This window comes from Acanthisitta chloris, unplaced genomic scaffold, assembly GCF_000695815.1.
Source record: "Acanthisitta chloris isolate BGI_N310 unplaced genomic scaffold, ASM69581v1 scaffold3732, whole genome shotgun sequence".
In the NCBI taxonomy this organism is placed as follows: Eukaryota; Metazoa; Chordata; class Aves; order Passeriformes; family Acanthisittidae; genus Acanthisitta; species Acanthisitta chloris.
The window spans coordinates 7,217-15,584 of NW_008658726.1; positions in this window are offsets into that span (position 1 = coordinate 7,217).

Below are 8,368 nucleotides of genomic sequence, written 5' to 3' on the forward strand. Positions count from 1 at the left end.
CAACCTGTGCCAATGTCTCAGCACCTCACAGGGAAGAGTTTATCCCTAATATCTAATCCAAATCTAGTCTCTGGCAGTGGGAAGCCATTCCCTCTTGTCCTGTCACTACATGCTCTTGTAAATAGTCTTTCCAATATCTCTCTCCATATATAACAATTACCTAGAGAACTATGGAAAAGTCTTGGTTTCCATCATCTGTTTTGTTCTTTGATTACAAATATTGGATTGTCCTGACCCTGCACTCAGGACACATAGAAAGAGCAATCTGGAGGATATCTCCTCAGTGTGCAAAGAGCTGAAGCCCAGGACTAGCTGATCTCAGGTCTGGGGTGAACAGAGACTATGTGAAAATGAAGATTTCAGCACTAGAGCTGCTCTGTACATTGCAGAAGGTTGTAAAGCCAGTGGCTCCTGCCTGTACAACTTCAGCTGAGGGTTAGGCTGGGAAATGATGAAAACATTCCTGTCCAAGCAAGGATAGCTGTCACAACACAGGCAGCACTGGCTGAGCTTGGCAGTTAGAGCTGCTGTGTAACATTAATGTTCTTTATTAACATCTCCTTGCCAAAGGACTGAACAAAGTGTCCATTAGTTTAATATTTTTTGTCTATATTTTTTTGCTTCAATTCATTTTTCTTTTGTATTTTGATAAAAGCCAGAGATTCCATGGTCTATTATGAATATGGATTTGCAGCCAGCAGCTCTGTGGAAAAATCAATACATTCCCAGTTCACTCCCAGGTGTTTCTGCTAGCAGAGAGGGCAGAGCAGATCTGCTGCCAGGAATGTATTCTGCTGCCTGCTGATTACAGTGGATCAGGGCAAAATGGTTGGAAAGTGCTGCAAGGTGAAGCAAAAATTGTGTTCATTGGGTTTATACATTGCAGGAATTAAGGTTCGGTTAAATCAAGATGAGATGAGAAAATATCAGGAATATAAGAGAGAATTATACTTCAGAGTGAAAATTGCCAATTAAATATAGAGTCCTGCTAGACTTGTTACACATCTTCAGCAGATCCATGGAAATAAAGTCACTTTCTCTAACAGCTCAGTGAAAAATAACCCAGTTTGTTCAGCTACTTGTCTGCAACTGGGTCTTCAAATGGAGAAGGGGTGAAAGATGTTCACCCAATGTGAAGGGAGAGCTCAAAGTGTGCAACAGAGCTGAGAAAAACAGAAATACCAATCAGAAAGTCCTGAAAGCTGCAAACTGTGGCTCTGCTCAACAAATCCCAGTGTGCTGTGCTAAAATCAGTGATAATTCTTGTCTGCAGTGCATCAGATTTCGTTTTGGCCATGGTGAGTTGGGATATTTCTCTCTAACTCTTGAGCCAAAGGCAGAGCACTGTTGGATTTGAAACAGGCACCACTGAAAGGGCCTAGAACTTTCCTTTGCATGCTGTCACACTTGGAAAACACAGCAGTTACTTAGTTAATTAGCAGATGACAAATTAAATATTTGCTGGGTAAAATTGGAGATAGCTGTGCTAGAGCTGCCCAGAGTTAGATCATTGGAGATAATTTGGGCTCTGATGCCTCAGCAGGGCTAGGGAGATACAGTTCATGTTGCATAGGAACAAATATTGATCTTCCTGCCTTCCTTCCCAAAAGATTTCATCCAACTGCCAATGTCATCAATAGGATTCCAGCAGCTCTGGCTGTGAGTGCCAAATCCCTGGGAGACTAGAATTCCATTCTGTGCCCTGAGCATCTTGGAATTGGTAATTCCCTACCTAGGACTCAGTAACACCTGGACCTGAGGACCTTTCAGAGCCTGCTGAATACAGGTTTACTCCTAGAAATTGTATTTTAAAGCAAATTTATGCCAGGTAGATATTTCAATATCTGTTCTCCTTCATCCATGGCAGAGCAGTAACATGGTCCTGAGCAAACCTGTAACACCTGGACCTGAAAACCTTTCAGAGCCTGCTGATCCCAAGTTTTCTCCTAGAAATTATGCCAATTACATCTGATATCCACTCTCCTTCATCCCTGGCAGAGCAGTAACACAGTCCTTGCTGAGCAAAGCTTGATACATGCTGCATGTATTTATTTATTTAGCAGCAATAAATACCCTCAAGGAATGTGAATCAAGACCATATTTCATTAACTACTGTTGGGCTTTAGCTGAAGCAAAAAAATCCACTCAGGGTGTAGCTTTATCTGCCTTTAAAAAACTTCCTTCTAGTCAAAGAAATGCCCAGTGTTAATTGTGCAAAACTACATTTAATATCTGGACTGACTGATGCTGTTTATGGACTGAGTGATGCTCTTCATTTTGATCTCAGAAGACAACACACCAAGGGGTTTTATGATGCTCAGGTTGGGCAGATCTGTGCTGTACAAGCACAAAGATTCTAAGTTTTTTTTTTCTCCACTGTGGGCAACATTACACTTGCAGAGTTATTCCTTTATGCTGCAGGAAATGGGATCAGAACCTAATCCAGCTACCAAAATGGATAGAGCTGTGAAGATTGATCTCATCTGTTCTTTCCCAGAGCTGAAATCTGCTTTTATCACCACAGGCTGTTCAGCATCTTTGCAGGTGAAGGTACTTCCCTGGACACTGTGGGTGTAAGATCTAAGCTAAGAACTTGTCCTGACACTGCTGTCTCTTTTGAATACCCTGATGCTTTTTCTGTTGTGAATAAATCAAATGCTGGAGAGCTGAAATAGGGGGGAAAAAAAAGTTGTGAAAGGAAGAACAAACTGGAGAAATCTGTCCTGCAGGACTTCACTGCTGCTGCTGGTGCTGAATGGCAACTTTAGCAGTGTTGATAGTGGTTGATGGGGTGGGCAGGATCCTAAAGGGCTTCTTCCTTCCTTTGGAAACACTTATTCAAGGAGCCCCTGAATAAAGAGGGAGGTTTGGCCCAGGGTTATATCAGCTTTTATTGACTTAAAGCCCATAGCATTGCTCTAAGGAAAATGATGAGTGAAATAAGAAAGATCCTGAGTGAACAGATTTTCCACATGGATAATGATAAGGTATTTAAGAAGTCTTAAACTTTGGTCTATTTTCCTTTTATTTTTGAAGGAATCTGCAAGCTCTAAACCAGAAATGCCCCTTAGCAGAGGTCACACTGCTGACATCAGTGATTGTCAGCTCCAGTCAGATTTATTGCCACGAAATGCTCAGTCAGGAACCAAAATAACTGAATCTCTGGGAAAACTATGAACCAAGTACAAGAGGCACAGAGCTGCTGCACAGGGCTGAGCAGCTCTGAGTGCTGACTAGAGCTGAAGAGGGAGGACAGTTTAGTTTCACTTTCTCTTTGTCCCAAGGAGAGGAAGAAAAAAGTCTGCAGTGTTTTCAGTCTGTCAAACTGCACTTGGGTCATCCAACTGCACCATCAACAGCAGTGAAGTCCTGCAGGACAGATTTCTCTGGTTTGTTTGTTTTTTTTTTTTTCCCCTTATTTCAGCTCTCCACCAGTTGATTCATTCAAGCCCCACAGGAAAAGCTTCAGGATACTCAAAAGAGACAGCAATGTCAGGACAAGTCCTTAGCTTAGATCTTACACCACAGTGCCCAGGGAAGTACCTTCCCATGCAAAGATGCTGTGGTGATAAAAGGACAGACTTTAGTTCTGGGAAGGGACAGATGACACCAATCTTCACAGCTCTCTCAGTATTGGCAGTTGGGTTATCTTCTGCAGCTGAGAGAAGCTGGAGTTGTGGGAATTTCTTACAGTAGGATAAACTTGCCTCAGCTGTGCCAGGAGTTGGTGCCCAGCTGAGATCCCAAGGGTCACCCACCAAGGGTAAATTCCAGAGGTTAGACTCAGAGGAGCTTTCCAGGGGTAGAGAATGATCCAAATCGGATTGGAGGTCTGCAGGGATGTTTAAAGCCCTGTCAGTCAAGCTGCCCTTTCATTTTATAATCCCCAGAGGCTGTGGAGATGGTGCTGCAGGCAGGACTGACTAAGCAGGGAGCACTGCCCAGTGCCAGGGTGTTCTCACTGTAGATGTGCCTACTTTAAATCAATGTATGCTCTTGGACAGATGATATCATTTCCCCTTCAGAGAGCTGCACATTGCCCTGTGCAATCCTCCTGCCTTGTGCTGCTGGCTCTGTGCAAAACAAATCTACTTATTTTCCCCTAATTAATGCAACGTTGCACAGCAATAATTGAGGTCAAGAGGGATCGATCAGGCAGCATTGGCCTCAATTTTCATTACACTGGGGAGATGTGTTTCAAATGGAGAGTGTAAAACTATAGAAATTACCCCAAGTTTTCTATTTTAGCTTATAGAAAGGATTGAGAGGTAATTTAAATGTAGTCACCTCCCCTTTCAGTGAGAATTTCTGTGCTTAAAGGCTTTTTGAATTTGCCAGAGAGTACAGTATTTCATTGGGAGCTGAAGTCATATAAATTGAAATTAGAGACTGGGCACATTTTCAATGAGAGAATTTCTGTGCTTAAAGGCCTTTTGAATTTGCCAGAGAATACAGTATTTCACTGGGAGCTGAAGTCATATAAATTGAAATTGAGAATTTCTGTGCTTAAAGGCTTTTTGAATTTGCCAGAGAGTACAGTATTTCATTGGGAGCTGAAGTCATATAAATTGAAATTAGAGACTGGGCACATTTTCAATGCAATTTATTGATGATCTTTCTGGAATCTATTGCCAAAAGCAAGGAAGAAACTCAAAGACTGAGAATCTCCTACCCAAGAGTAGAATGTAAATTAGCTAAACACTATCTTAGGCTTAGTCAAACCCAATATATTATTAATACAGTGAATGACTGATTGAAGTTCAGTATTCTGATACACAGAAAATCAAATTAAATACTCAAACCTGCTTTTCTGAGTCTCAATGTTATGGCTATGACCAAGCAAATACTACCTGAGCCATCCTTGGCAGCCTCACTTTGAAAAGTTCTTGTGTTTCTCCTTCTGGTCCTGGTTACAGCTTGATTTGAAACAATTATTTGTGTGTGAAAATACACAAAACAAGTGAAAGAGGTTTTTCTCTGTGTCTTTCAGTGGCTGACAAGAATCATGACCACTTGAGCTGATTATGCTCAAGATGAAAGGAAATAAGTCCAAGGTTTAGCTAGAGTACAAAAATGATTTTACAGAAGTTGTATGTTCTCCTGGGTATGTAACTGTAGGTGTCATGATGTGATAAGGTAGATTGTTCATGTGGCTAAAGACTAATTCCATCAGCTTTATGACATCCCTTATTGTGATGCTTTGGGGAAAAATTAGCACTTGATTTCTCAACTAATGATTTCCTGAAATTCACTTAATTTTCTTCCTTCATCCCCCAAACACTGAACACAAGTTATTGTTAATTATTGCTAATAACTGTTGTTCATGTATCTGATAGGGACGTAAATTCCTCATTTAGGTACCCAAGATGGGGAGGAAAATTCCTCATTTGTGTACCTAAAATGGACAAGAAACCCCCTCATTTAGGTACCTAAGATGGGGAGGAAGATTCCTTGTTTAGATACCTAAAATGGGGAGGAAAACTCCTCCTTTGGGTGCCTAAAATGGGAAGTGCTGCTGAATTTTCATCCCCTGCCTGGTCCATGCCCACTGCCCTCAGGTAATCCTGAACTTGGCACTGGATGGAACATTCTGTGTTTAACTTCTAGGAATTGCCCCTGCAAGCCAAGCTGCTCTCAGTTTAAGGCTAGTTTTGTTGGGGTTTTTTTTTCCCTGTAGTAAATCAGAACAGAAAATTACTTCCCCATAGCTTTTTGTTTGTTGTCAAACAAACCAAATGGCGAAAATATTTGCTCTGTAGCATAGCAACGAATCAATGAGCTGTTTAGCAACGTAACTGAAACTGAGCCTTAGAATAATTGAGCTTTTCCCATGCACAGAGCTGATGCTGGAGGTAGCTCACTGGGGAGGGTGATGACCCTGTGCTGAGATAATGAACTCAGAAATGCAGGGATGCAACTCTTCCCTGGCTTCTCTGCTGCTCTGCTCCATGGCTGTGGATGTTGCTGTTCTCCTGGGTCTGTGCTCATGTTGCACTTGGAGTCATTTCGACTTTTTTAGGGTTTTTTTAGGCGTTGAAGCTCTGCAGTCCAGAATGGGTTGGGTAGGAAAGGGCCTTAAAGATCATCTCGCTCCAACACTCTGCCAAGGGCAGGGACACCTTCCACTAGCTCAGGTTGCTCCAAGCCTCATCCAATCTGGCCTGGAACACTTCCAGGGATGGAGCAGCCACAGCTTCTCTGAGCAACTTGTGTCAGTTCCTCTCCATCCTGCAGGGAAGAATCTTTTGAGCAGATATAAGGGGAGCTGATCTCTGTAGGTTATAGGCACTGATGGAGAGAATTCTGCCACAGGTTGTTGTGTTGCTGTTATGATACAAATTGGATGGAGCAGCTCAGTGACTGGTGCTTTCCATAACTCTTCCTACTGTCTCTTGCTTTTGAGGATGCAAATCCTGAACTCACAAGTTTCTGGCTTGCCCTGGCCACTGTCAATATTGGCCCAGTCCTAAGGGGCTGAACCAGACCTGATTATTCACAAACAAGACCAGGATGAGGCCACCATAGCTGATTTAAGGGTGGTTTTCAAAAGCAGTTATCTGCTTGAGAAACCTCAGAGCATCAGCAAATTCCTAATGCAGGTCAGGAAATAATCACCTGTCAGTAGAAGTCAGTACCAAATTCTGACCTCTTCTCTCTGGCAGCCAGTGACAGGACCCAGGGAGTGGCCTGAAGTTGTGTCAGGGGAGATTTAGGTTGGATATTAGGAAAAGGTTCTTCCCCCAGAAGTGTTTGGGCACTGAACAGCTCCCCAGGGCAGTGGGCACAGCCCCAAGGCTGACAGAGCTCCAGGAGTGTTTGGACAACACTCTCAGGCACAGGGCGGGAATCTCAAGGTTGTCCTGTGCAGAGCCAGGAGTTGGACTCAGTGACCCTCAAGGATCCCTTCCAGCCCTGAATATTCTGTGATTCTGTGATTCTTCCATGGTCATTGGTGCTTTGTGCTGTTTTAAGAAGCTCTAACCCCAGAGCAGATCTGCAATCCTTGTTTTTTTCCTGCAATTTGAATTGCTCTTGATTGAAAAGCAGAGCTTGTTAAGGAACAGGAACATGTGAGGCTGATGTGAGGGTTTTTATTTCCCAGAATTGTAGGATGTGCAGGGAAATTCCTTTTTATGGCTAGGATTTCATTGAAAGGAAGATGGGAAGTTCCAGAGTATCAAAAAAGACTGGAAGTCCCAAATGTCAGCAAACAGATGCTCTGCATCAGTCAGACACTGCCAGGCCAAGGACACCAGCCTTTAGCAGTGATATAAACTTCCCATGAATTTCTAGCTCATTTCAGTGACTTTTCACACTGTTTTCAGTGGAGGTTCCTGCTTCTTTATCCCTTTTAAAGTGATAAATTTGAATACAACTGCAGCTCTGCACCCTCAGCCAGTCCAGGGTGTTTGCTGTTCCTGGTGTGGGAGTTGGGATTGCAGATTCAGCATCTCTAGGACACTCACAACCTCTTCTCTTCTCTTCTCTTCTCTTCTCTTCTCTAACACTTCATTTCTCTCTTCCATCTATTTCTGACATTTTATATGTGCAGACTTTCCTGCTTTTCATCTTCATTCTGGTTCTGCCTGGAAGCTTATGGAGGTGAAATACTAACAGGTTTCTTGCATGGCTAGAGAAGGTGAAGCCTCTTGTGTAGCCTAAGACCAGGATTTTTTGTGCAGGGAAGTGTTTTCCCTAGTTCCTTGGGGTCAACATGGTATTGCCATTAATCCAACTCTCCCAGGTGCAGCAAGGAGTTTGTCTTATAGAATTAGGAAGAGATGAGCAAGTCAAAAAGGCTGGAAAAGCCTCCATACCTGACCTACACTCCCAGTCTCCCCATTTAGAGCCTGTGCTCAGAGCAGGTGCTGAGCAGAACATTCTGTGATGTGACTCCAAGCTCTCCAATCAAAGCTGATTACTGGGTGGGCACTGCATGTCATCTACCCTGTAATTCTTTCAGAGCAATTGGAACAGCAGAGACTGTTCAGAACCACTTTTTTTTTTTTTTTTTTTTACACACAATATGGAATGGAATCATTCTTTTAACAGGTGAAACTCCCCATTTTATAGCAAAGGGCTTTGTATATTAAAGAGGCTTTTAGGGGTCATTTACTGCATCAATTTAGACTTGTCATGTGAGTGGTTTGGTTATTGATAATCACTGACCACACTTGTTTCTTTCCATCATCCAGACAGATTTTTCCTCTTCCTCTTGAAAAATATAGATATGATGCTTGCTAAGCCCCCAAACTGCAATCAGATCTGGGCATGAGCAGAGTGGAAGTTTTCTAGGCAAATCCCCTGTGAACCACATGATGTGAAACACTGGACTGACAATAACATGGGGCAGGTGGTGGCTCTTCAG